Here is a 13,422-nt window from a genome sequence, read left to right as displayed (position 1 = left end):
TCAGGTGGCAACCACCACACTCACTCTCCATACAACAATGGACCTGCTCTTTGGTGGAGATGTTGTCCATAGAGCTCTCCGTTGCCAGGATGAATGGAGCAGGCCAGCGGGTCCTTGAAGCTAGAAAGGAGGCACTTGAGGTTGCACGAAATCTAATTTAACCCTTTAATATTATTTAACATTAGTATATACTTTCTGGAAACAGAACCTCGAAGATTGGAGAAAGATCTGTGGGAGGGGGTAGGGTAGGGTTAGGTTAAGGGTTATGAAATGTGCAGGTCTTGTGTGCTATTTGTTATTATTTTTATCTTTGTTCTCATCGCATTATCTTGTTTTTATTGTTAATTTGTCATTGTGTCAGTTTTGATTTGCTTTTCTCAACTGCACATAGCAAAGATGTTATCTTCTCTAATGGTATATGTATTACATCACTACATCTGCATGTGCTAAATGTATGTAATGTTATTTATTTGTGTATATATATATGTATATATAGCTTATGTTTTGTCTTGTTCTTTTTCTTCTTTTTGTCTAAGTTTTTTCTTTTTTTTCTTTTTGTGAGTTGTTTTTTTTCTTCTTGTTTGTTAGTTGTCCTTGTAATAAAAGTAATTAAAAAAAAAACCAAACACTTACATTGACCAAAGTTCTGTACAACATAAGACACTAAAAAATAATAACTGTCAGGTACACACTTCATATATTCAGAGACAGAACACACAGACACGCATCAGAAAAAGCCACATTAGAAGGACTCAAACGCTAAAGAATAAAAGTAGGCTCTGAGCCTGGACTTAAACGAGTCAGTGGAGAGGACAGATCTGACTGGGGGGGAGATGCTGTTCCTCAGTTTGGGGGCAGACACAGCAAAGGCACGATCACCCCTGAGCTTGAATCTGGAGTGTGGGACAGCCAGGAGCCCCAGGTCCGCTGGGGGTAGAATAAGGGGTAAGGAGGTCTGCAATGTTGGATGGGGCCAGACTATTAAGGGCTTTGTAAACAAACGAGAACCTCAAAATCAATTTTGAACTTTACAGGCAGCCAGTGGAGAGAGGCTAAAATGGGTGTGATGTGGTCTCTCTTCCGGGTACCTGTGAGGAGCCTGGCAGCGGCATTCTGAACCAGTTGGAGGCGGGACAAAGAGGACTGACTGATACCAGTGTACAGAGAGAGTTACTGTTGTCTAAATGGGAGGAGATGAGAGCGTGGGTGACTATCTCCTGCTCTGTGAGGGTACTTAAAGGCAGAATCAAATATCGCCAAAATTTTGGACATGGGATTTGACATAGTTGGAGAGGCTGCCGAGCTTGTCAGAAACCCCTTTGGTGGCGTTGGGGGGGGGGGGGGGGGGCAAAGAGGACAACTTCTGATTTGCTTTCATTCAGCTAAGGAAGTTCTATGGCATGCAATTCTGTATGTCCTCAGTGAGACTGGCAACATTGGACTTGTCGTTAGGCTTGAGAGGGAGATAGAGCTGTGTGTCATCAGCATAGGAGTGGAAGGAGATGTTGTATTTTTTAATAGTTGGCCAGGAGGAAGCATGTACAACAAAAAAGAGAATGAATCCCAAGATGGAGCCTCACAGCATGTGAGTGGGGAGAATTTCCCTTATCAATCAGAAAGTAAAAAACAGTTAACATAAGTTAAATGTAGCAAGAAAACTCAGTAGTAGAATTGATAAGACTTTATTGATATCAATGCCATGATTGGTTCTGCTTATCAGTCCGATTCTTTATTGATTCTCTAACTGATTCCTGATGAGTCTTCTAAGCCTACGCAGCACCAATGCAACAGTTTTATTTTCTCTGAGTCAAAACAATTTTGTAAGACTGCATAGTGACACTCACTCACTCTTTCTTCATTCATTTTCCCTCCCTGTGCAGCAGGCGTGAAGGGGGGTGCTAGCTGTAGCAATCATCTGTCTGTCATCATCTAAAATGGATGAAATGAGACAATATTTGTACAGCATTTGTTTTCATTCAGAAAAAATAACTGCTAAGCCTGCCTGCCTGGCAATAATATTATAACATCATAAGGTATTTACCCTCAGTAATGGACGTGCTGCTCATTTGGAAAGCAGTGGCACTCGTGTCAAATAGATGGCATTACTGGAAATTAATCCCATGTTTTGTAGAAAGATGCTTCAGCATGTTACTGGTGTTTACACTTTACAGACACAACATGCAGCACTGTTGTCTTCTTTCTTTGTGAAATGAAGCCACGTTTTCTTCTTCTCCATCATGACTCTGCCTTGTTGCAAGCTTCCAGCAGCATAGACACGTGTTTGACACGTTTGTTTGTTTTGTAATGTGCAACTGACAGAAAACGATGCCGGCATTGATAAAAGGAACTGGTGAACATAATTATTCCCTTTTGGATCTCATCAGAGAAGTTAAAAATGAAAGTACATTTAGATTTGTTACCTTGGTTTGGTAGAGAAAAATTTAATTTGATGAATATCATGTGCATTTTACCTCACACTCATCCCACGTAGCATAGTCCTGTACAGCTATGAACAGGCTGCTGCTGTATGAATATTCTGTCTTGCTGCCGGTGTCTATTATTATCTTCGGTTAATCAGCACTTCAGTGCTGCTTAAGGACTTCAGTTGGGTGCCGTAGCATTGTTCTGACCTCTCATTAGTCCAACGTCCCGTTGTTCCGGTATGTGATTGTACTAGGCTATACTGTATATGTGTTCCATAGAGGATCAGCAACACAACAAAAGTAGGCTACTGGTTGAGATACAAGTGTCATAGAGAGGAGAGAATGAAACACCATAACCTCCTGTTATTAACTCTGGGGTCTGGGTTGTGTGGGGAGCTTTCCATGGTGCTGAATGGCTCCCGGCGGGCGTATTTCTGCCTTGATAGTGCGCCGCGACCGGCTCTGGGTCAGCTGGGAAAGGCTTGAGGCGAAGCAGGCTCACGGCTTATGTGTTTGCCACTTTCTTTTTCATTTTAACCCACACCATGATCTTTTCCTAACCCTAACCAAGTGTTTTTTGTGCCCAAACCTAACCTGTCAGAAAGTGCCAGTTCATGTTACCTCCTCTCCACTAGGAGGAGGCACCCAGTGGTGGCTTAGGGTATCAGTGGTACCTCCCACTCTATAAATAGAGGCCTGAAGATCACTTCCTCCTCTTTGTCTCCAAGCATTCACACCTTGACTGAGTGTTTGTCAGGTGTTTGCCATGTGTCTTTTGGTTTGACCTCCAATGTAAGTAGTTTCTTTATATTCCTTTAATTATAGTGTCTCTGACATGAAGAATGGATAATTTATTTGATCTAATTCGTTAAATAATGTTAAGAATCATGTGTTTGGGAATCATTATTGGAGAGATTTGTGGTCCTTTAATATGTATATATTCAACATGCTTCAAAGAGTGAATTCATTTGTTTGTCAAGATAATGTAATCTGTCCTTTCTTTGTTTAGAACCATGGTAATCATCCTGCAACATCACAGAACCAACATTCACCCTGTGATTTAAAATAAAATGGATGATTGATTGCAATCCTGTTTCCTGGTGGTTTTGTGGCTCCAGTCAGAACTTCCATTCACTACATAACCAGACCTTAACCACAGGGCATCATGATGATTCCGGAACAACGGGACTTCAGAACAATGGGTTTAATATGGTCGGAACAATGGGCTGTCGGACCAATGGGCAGACCCCATTCAGTTGTAGTTCAGAAATGATTATGAGGTGTTGGCACTTTATGCCCCCAGACCTGATTTGAAAGCAGCACAGCCAATTGTTGTGTTATTGTGTGCATGTAAACATGACGTGCACAGAGCACTGGTGATGGGAAATTAGTGTTTTTTCTGTTCGGAACCATTTAAAACCACTTCATATTTACTGCTGTAGATTTGTGTGAATGAAGTCAGTGTGAATGCAAACCAGACCAAAACTAATAGGCAACAGTGTATCTTGTTTTTCCCAGTGCAGGCCAAATGAACTACTCTACAGGTGTGAAAACACCATTAGAAGTAATAATGGTTACCTTTAGTTTCGTTTCACGCTCATCCCATGATGTAGATCAGTGGTTTCCCACTGCTCGGTCCTGGTCCAAAAGTGGGTCCTGCGTCCATTCTAAATGGACCGCAAGTGACTCGCAAATGTGTCAAGCTTGTAAAACACTTGAGGTACAGCTAACTTTCGGCAGAGCTTTTAGTTTGACGGTCCGTTCCCTGCAGCAGAGTGAGTGACTAATGAACAGCCTACATGACAGACAGCAAACTAGCTCAACGACATGGTCAAATGCAAGTATGACGCTTCATAAATTGAACTGTGTAGACCTTAAACAAATGACTAAGGAGAAATCTGGACTTTGTGGCTGGACCAGCTGGGAACCATTGATTTAGATAATCCTGCACAAGTACCAACAGGTTGCTGTTGCTGCTGCTGCTGTATGACGATGATGCATGAATATTCTGTGTACCACACCAGCTGCCTCTGGTGTCTAATTATCTGTGGTTAAGTATTCAGTTTGGGCGGCATGGTGGTGCAGTAGTTAGCATTGCTGCCTCACAGCAAGAGCTGGACACCATGGTGGGGGGTGTGAACTCCTGGGTGGAGGAGCCCTCTGTGCGAAATTTGCATGTTCTCGCCGTGTCACCATGGGTTTTCTGCAGGCACTCTGGCTTCCTCCCACAGTCCAAACACATGCAGGTTAACTGGTGACTCTAAATTGCCCGTAGGTGTGAATGTGAGTGTGAATGGTTGTCTGTCTCTATGTGTCAGCCCTGTGATAGTCCTGTCCAGGGTGTACCCTGCCTCTCACCCAATTTCAGCTGGGATAGGCTCCAACCCCCTGTGGCCTCTAGCAGGATGAGTGGTTACGGAAAATAAAGGATGAGGTACTCAGCTGGATTTGCCAATTTAAACAGGTTAATACATTTCTGATTTAAAAGCAGTATGTCCATTTTTGCAATAATTTGTGCATGTAACTTATATATTTAGCTGTATTGTGTGTGTTCAGGTAATTTGCATTAATGGAGCCATTTTGCTTCCAAAGATGAGGAATAATTTGCTACAGAGCCATTTGCTCCAGCAGTGCAGTTTGAGTGAATCTTTTTCTTTTGTCATTAACAACCCTGAGGGGAAATTTTCTCTCACTGCCTGCTGCAGAAAACAATCAAACTCATAAAATATATAAAAATATAATTGAAAGTCATGTCTGCTGTCTTTGAATCGTACCACACTGATATTGTGGTTAGGATTTGCTCTCGTCAGCTATTAAACACTGAGTGGAGTTTCAGATGAAGTGGGCACAACTTGGTTTTGTAATTTATGAGATTGATCCAATTCAATAATCTGCCTCTTCATTTCTGCACACTAATGTTTCTATTCCTCAATTTATATTAGTTACACAAAGGGTGCTAAGTATCCTGCCAGGAATCTGAATATTCAGTGCAATGTGCTTGTGCAGAGCTCACACAGATTAGTAGATAAAAATTTGTAGAGTCATACACTCGCTCAGAGGATATATATGAACACCCACCTGCTCACTGTCCTCTGGGAGACCTTCATGCAAGTGTCATGGGCAGCCTCTATGGGAATCAAACCCCAAACTGTGGGTAGAGTTACTGTCAGTATTGATAAATGGGAGACCTCACAGCAAACACAACTTTGATGGCACTGCAGCATAAATTGATAGTGTATTTTTAGCAGGTTATCCCCAATGACATTATTAGATGTGGCAGCCAGCTGGAGCGCTGTCAGGGCTCATTGCAGCATAGTTCAAGATGAGGTAAGACATAGATTAAATAATACTTTGACATTTCAGTTAGATGTCAGTTTAATGTCAGTCATGTCAATGGCTTTTATCCCCTACATACAAGGTGTTATATCTCCTATGTAGGAGATAGTATTTCATACTTAGGAGAAACCTTGCCTCTCGGGGCTTCCATACATATCTAAGTTTTAACAGATGATACCTTATTTTAAGTAGCTTGGCTAACATCAGTGCTAATTGGCATTACCCATATCAGTAAGCCAGTGAAGCTGTATGCTGTGTAGGTCATCCCTAACATGACAAGTGTCATGTTAGCAGTGTTAATTTCATTGATGAAAACTATGAGAAGAAATGTTTTTGTCAACGACCTTTGACGAAGAGCATATATGCTACTCAAAATGCGTCATTATTTTTTTGGGATGTGGTAAATAAATTTATATTGCACTTCAACTGGGAGCTAAAAGTGTGCGGACTTCCTCTTTTTTTCTGTTAACGACCTTTTTACATGGCAAAAATGAGACAATGGCAAGCTAAAAATGATCTTGATGATAAAAACTAAGACAAAATCTATGTTTCATTTTCACTGACAAGATGAGACTTGACGAAGATGGTAGTGGGGGACTATCGGACATTGAAAGCCAAGAATGGTCGTGCTTGTAATTATCTTCAAATGCTGCACAAGCAACAGGCTGGTAAACTCCAGTAAGTAGTCTGTGCTGGAATGTTTTGCTAGCCAGCAAACACTCATGCAGTAGCAGCGTCAGCCATTGGCAGAAGTTCTGAGCCCTGTGTGTCTGACTTTGGATGGTGGAAGTGTTGAATGGATTTATGGAGTTGTTAGTTCAGCAGTGGCTGTTAGTTCTGCTCGATAGCTGCTGAACGGCAGCGGAGCAAGCAGCCACTGGCCACTGGACTTCACGGCTGATCCTTGCAGGACTCCACTCCAGACATGAGAGGGTTTATGGGTTGGTGCTGTTTGACAGGCAGGTAGGAGGCTCAGTTATCTGTGAGTGTAGCTGTGCTTTAAGTAAACAGTCTGAACTCAGATCAGTTTTCTCTGACAGAGATAAAAGTTTAGTTTTGATTGCCAACTCTGTGAGAGGACACGAGCTTAAACCTCACATGTTACAAAAGTTATTTTTTTGCTTTTTAACAGTGAGATGGATACGTCAGAGTTTACAATGAACCTGGGGACAAATCCTAGTTGTCTCAGATTAGTTATTTGTGGTGTCAAAGTTTTTCAGGCCATAAAGAGAGATGTTGAGCTTTTCAAATGATGATGATCAGTAAATGTGTGCTCCTAAATCAGCCCTCAAACCTGTCAGAAACTGCTGAAGAATGACAGTTTGTAAGTGTGCAGATCTGTAGTTGTAGAAAAAACGTCTAAATTAAGTTTTTATACAACCTGTAATCGTGATTCTAATTTCTGATACATGGATTAGTCTAACTGGATTGGTTTAAAGATAAAACAAAACATAGAAAACATAATGACTAAAAGCTGATTAAAATGTCGTGCATTTTCATCGACTAAAGCTTGACTAAGACAATGAAGGATAAAAATGACTAACGTGATTAAAACTTAAAAGCAGTTGTTGTAGTCTAATGGCATAATAGCGTAAGACTAGTTATTAAAATGAGATGCTAATGCTGGATACAGTTATAACCTGGCTAGGGCCTAGCTACATGTGAGTCACAGGGTTGACTTTTCAGTCAATAAATGTGTCTTAGTTTAAGCCCAGATGATTTTCTTGTGGTTCTGTGCCTCTTGTTATGAGTTAAGATAGACCAACTGCGCAGAGAAAAGAGCTGTGGTCTTAATACTACGCCTTTTAGGGCTAAAAGTGTCGGGCTTTACGTGTTCCTGCTGCATAACAAGGTTGAGCTCTTGATGTGCAAGTTGAGTATCATCAATAATAGAGACTCAGAAAGAGTGTTTCTGTATTTCAAGGAGTTCAAAGACAAAGATGTTTTTCATTAAACAGTGAAGCATGGGGCCTAAAATGATATTTCCACCTATTTCTTTCAACCTTTTTTTTTATATCCAGCACATTCAGGAACAAAGGCCAATTTTTTCTAGTGTGTGGCAGGTTAAACAGAAGCAAAGACCAGACAAAGAACATGAGCAAATACTGCACATGCATCTAAATGCAAAGAAGAGTGCACTCAGAATCGTAAATAACATGCTTAAGGTGTCCTCTGCAGGAGTACAGAAGTTAACTCAGATAACCTCAGAAGTTTGTGATCACACACACACACACACACACACACCAACACTGCTGCTCTTACTCACAAACTAGGAAAATCTATCTTTGAATTGTTGATCATTTTTCTAATTCATGACACAAAATGTTTAATTTATGAGCAATGCTGAAAACAGACAACTGGATCCAATCACGCTGCTGGGTTTTGAAAATTACTTCCTCTCCAATAATTCAATTTTGGGCTTGACAAGCATCTCTTTCTCCTGCAGCATGGATATATATGCAGCCAACTGGAAAAGGGAGAATGACAGCGTCACCTTCAGACTGCCAAATGTAAGCTCAGCATTAAAAATACACTGGTTCACACTCTGTTGTAGAAGTTTTAAAGTCAGGAGGTGTAAGATACTTGTGTTCCAATAACTATAACATTTGTATCTTTAACTTCACCTAATTCATTTTGATACACATTTTGAGAGCTTTTGAATATTCTCAGTTTCATTAAATACGGCCCATCCATAGGCCCCACCTCAGGAGATATTTGATGATTATGATATGTAAAACAACAGCTGTATTTGTTGTTGATTTAGTTGTTTACTTATACTGTTTGAAAGCTACGCTCTTGGCCGTGCTATAAATGCTGACCATTTGAAGATACAACCACCACAGCAGGGTCAATTAAAACTTCGGTCAGACAAAAATAAATAAATAAATAAACATTTATGACTCACCTATGAAATGTTATCATAATCCACAGATCCATATTATCCTGACTAAATCACAGCTTACACAGCTCCCATTTCATTTCTTACACACTGGTGATAGTCCACATGATCTGTATCCAGCAAAATATAGAGCCAACCCATCATATATATCCATTAACTGCCATTGCACCATTTCAGGCATTCATATTTCTCCGACTATCCCCTGTTTTGCATGTAAACAAACTGCCCAACATATGTTAAAATGGAGACAAGCTCCTGACCTTTGCATTGACACCTCACTTGAGCCAAGAGAAGCTTTTAGTGCTGTTGCTACGGCCTTGATAGCCAACCAGGGCCTGAGCTGAAGGAACACATATTCTATAGTTTAAAGGTACTAAAAGAGCCAGTGATTGGCCTGCTGCATCTAAGGCTTATGGGTCTTGTAGTCAATGATACTCTGAAGCACCACAACAGTTTTTAAGCCCTTACTGCCATCATGGACTGTTAAAAATGTCCTGAAATGATAAAGAAATGGCTCCTGTGTTGTCTTAGCATTTAAAAAAAAAAAATCACCTAAATTCAATTGAAACACCTATCCAGGGCATACCCCAAGTAAACTGAATTCTTGTTCCATTTTTAGTACATGTACATACATGGTCACACATGACGGGTAACGCAAAAAAAAAAAAAAGGTTTTCTCACCAACAGTCACTCTCACCGCATCTGTCATTGAATTATAAAAGTTTCAACACACTAAGAATTAAAGTTGTTGTTTTTTTGCCGAATATTTTCTTGAAAAAAGATGCTGATGATAAAACTGGGAGGTATTAGCTAGAAGACAATATAGGCCCATATCATGAAGCCTCACCTAGCCCCAATTCAAAGTAGTTATAAAAACTTTATTAAGGACACAAGCAAGAGGTCCATAGTGACTAAAAATACATAAAGACAGACAATAAAAACAACAATGCAACAATACAATAAAAACGTACATCACTCACAGTCATAACAGCCATTATCAACCAGATATAGTCACGGAGGGACAGACATCAGGTAGGCTGTCAGCCCTCACATACAGACTGGAGCGCCAGTGGCTCCACAGTCTTGAAGAGAACCAAAACGAGCTCTTCTTACCGTCACACAGGTACAATATGATGTCATTTCCTGAGGCCGTCAGCCTGCACATAAATTTGTACATGAGATTGCGTATTACAGCAGAGCAGTTCGGCACCCCAACATTCACAAACATCTCGCTGGCACTGCACCAACGGGGAAGCTTTAAAAGCATCCTCATGACATCATTATAGGCCACATTTAGTCTCTGCGTGTTTTTTTTGCTATAAACACACCACAAATGGGCAGTGTACAGAGGAGTACAGTATGCTCTAAATAATGCTACCTTAACATGAGTAGTGCACATGCTAAACTTCCATGCAAGCTGATTGGCCTGCAAGTAAAGCTTGCGACACTGCCTGTTAAAATCTTTATCATCTGTCAGATCGTTTACAATATGATGGCCGAGATATTTCACCTCATTACATTCTTCAAGAACAGAACCAGATAAAAAGAAATCAGGGAAAACTAATTTCCTGTCAGCTTTACTTCTGACTATCATAATGTTACTCTTAGTTGCATTATATTTGATGTCGAAGTCAAAACCGTATTGTGTACAGACTTTCAATAGCTGTTGTAAGCCAGCACTATATGGGCAAAAAATTACTAAATCATCAGCATACATAAGGTGATTGATTAACATAGAGCCAACCATGCACCCTGTATTACATACATTCAGCTGCTGTGACAAGTCATCATATATACATTAAAAAGAAAAGGGGACAAAATTCCACCCTGTCTCACCCCATTACTGACTCAGAAAGGTTCTGACACAGAGTTTCCCCATTTTATCTGGAAGGTCTGATGAGCATACCAGTAGACAAGAATTCTTAAAATCCACGTGGGGACCCCTCTAACACGCAACTCATTAAACAATTTTTCATGATTGATGTGGTCGAAGGCCTTGGAGGCATCGATAAAACACATAAAAATAGTTGAGTTCTGTCTGTTGTATTTGTCTAAAATTTCTTTTAAGGCAAAAATGCACATGTCAGCGCCATGTTTCCGTTTAAAACCAAACTGGTTGTCACTTGTGATTATGTAATCTTCCAGCCTATTGAGAAGGATTTTCTCCACAACTTTAGATAAGATACTGGCTAATGCAATAGGCCTGTAGTTCTCTATACTGTTTATTTTGCCTGCTTTGTTTTTGATTACAGGCACTAACAAGACAGACATGATAGAGTCAGGCAGGATTCCATGGCTTAGTAAACCTGTCAGGCAGATAGCAAGTAAAATACAAAGTTTTTTGCTTGCATATTTTAAATGTTCCGCAGTTATCTTATCAGCTCCACATGATTTATTGTCATCTAACCCTAAAATAGCAGAGTGAACCTCTTCTGAATTGATAACTATGTTCACATCTGTATCAGCAGTACCCACTTCAAATTGATTACTACCAACACAGTTAAATAATTCAAAGTAATGTTGTCGCCACATCTGGGATATTTTATCACGATCACTAATCCCTTCAATATTCGATGGCAGAGTCATATTACAATTATTCATACATCTGACTTCCTTCCAGAAATCATTAACATTGTTGTTTTGCAACTTCTTAGCCAGTGAGTCAGATCTCTTAGACTTCGCATATTTTTTAATAAATCGAAGAGCATATTTGAAATTTGCATGAGAACGTTTATTCTCTTCAAATAGAGGCCCCTGTTTGCCTCTACCTGATTCTACCCAAGCCATTCCAGCCTGGTTTGACATTATATACCTTAGACTGAATTTTATACAGTGGTTGACTGGAGGTAAGAAGTGACTCCACAACAGAATCATAAAAGACACAAAGATCTTTCCCGTGTTGTGGGTTCTCACAGTTCACATTACAGCATCTTATTGCATCTTTGGGTAGCTCAATATTTCCCAGTAAGTTGTCTGTCATGATGGTATATTTATTCATGGCATTCTTAGTTAATTTACACCACTCCAGTTTTCCTGAAATTGGGTTATTTCCCATAGTAGACACCATTGGTAATTTTTCCACATTCAAAGATATAGAAAAGGGTATATGATCGGCTATGGCATAATCATAATGGATTTCCATGGCTTCCAAGGAAGCATGTGCATCTGATGTACAAACACAATGGTCCAACCATGAGGTGGTATGCCAGGCTTCACTGATGTAACTAAAGCTGTTTTCAGGCAAAAGCACTTTGCTAGAGAGGGTTAAGCCTCCATCAGTACAGAATTGTATTAAATGTCTTGCAAACAAAGAGTTCTCATCAGAAATATCTGCATTCATGTCTCCCAAAACAAAGATGCTGCTGGAGGAATTATCTTGGATGAAGGAGTTAACAAAGGCTAATCTATTGAGGAATTCACCCTCATTTTGATAACACTCATGAGGCGTATAGATATTTAAAATAACAAACTTAGTGTTGTTGCAATTTATCTCTATTCCAATTGCCTAATCTACATCCACTCTGACTACTTTGATCACAGAATCATATTTCTTTTTCCAGAGGATAGCCACTCCCCCAGGTATCCTTCCATGATTTAATTTTAAGCTGAGGTCAGTGGTGGATACCCCAGCTCCACAGAAATCACAATGTTATGAATTTAGGCCTTCCAAGTCCTGCACTGCTAAAAATGTCTCTTGCACACACAGTACATCACAGTTCTTCTCTAGGAGCCTGTCAATGATGAGTCGGCGTGATTTATCCTCAGCACTATGACCAACACGAAGGCCCCGTGCATTGTACGATACAACCCGGATTTTCAAGTCAGCTGTGTTATTGTCTGTGTTGCGTTCATGACCATTGTCATGTATGGGGCTCCCATGCTGCTGCATAACTGCTCCCTCAGCTCCAGATTCCCCTTCGGCAGGTGTGAGACGAGGCTGATGGGCCTCGTAGTAGCGTCGGACATATGCTGGCCAGAGTTGCGGGTCATACATCTCAGCCACCTCATTACATTCTGCGGTGATATGAAACGAGCTGAATCTGTTACGCGTCGAGTCGATTTTACGACAAGTAACTGACCTGCCCAATTTCTCAATCAAATAGGCCTAATCACGTAGAGTGTCAGAGTCAAGGTTAGGGCAGAATCTTGTTGCAAACACACTGACCAACTTGGTTTTAACCACTTGGATATTACTTACATTCCCAGTGCCAACTACTGCCATATTCTTCCTCTCGCGTTTCTGCGGGTCACGCACAGTTGCTGGGTTTTGGTTGTGGATTGGGAAACCCAGGAGCTGTCTTTAAACGCCGGCCTCCTCTTACGACAGTGCTCCACTGAGATTGATTTTGTGGCGGAGCACTCATTGCCGTTGTGTCTCCAGTTGGTTGTGGTGCTTCAGCCACACTCGTCTCTTCCACCACAGCTGCTCCAGTGGTGTGTTCAGGGCCCGCAGGTTCGTGGGCCTTCTCCAGCGCTGTAACGCGCTGCACAATGTCCACAGTAGCCGCTTGCAGATCCTCGCACACATTTACTTGAGCATCAAGAGCCCCCTTCAAACTGGAGATATCTCTGTTGAGCTGCTCATTCCTGCCAAGCAGAGCCGATACGTTGATGCTGCCACTTGTAGCAGGCGGGAGATCATCCAAGTAATGAGACACAAATCTTGGGATGTCTTCCCCGCTCTCGTTGAGAACTTTCAGGCACGCCTTTATATTGTTTATATCCTTCTCAGGACCTTTGTGTGTCACACAGCGTTGTGTTGTT

The sequence above is a fragment of the Epinephelus fuscoguttatus genome, linkage group LG9 (genome assembly GCF_011397635.1).
Source record: "Epinephelus fuscoguttatus linkage group LG9, E.fuscoguttatus.final_Chr_v1".
NCBI lineage: Eukaryota > Metazoa > Chordata > Actinopteri > Perciformes > Serranidae > Epinephelus > Epinephelus fuscoguttatus.
The sequence above is the reverse complement of the archived record's forward strand: the minus strand, read 5'-3'. Positions refer to the sequence as shown.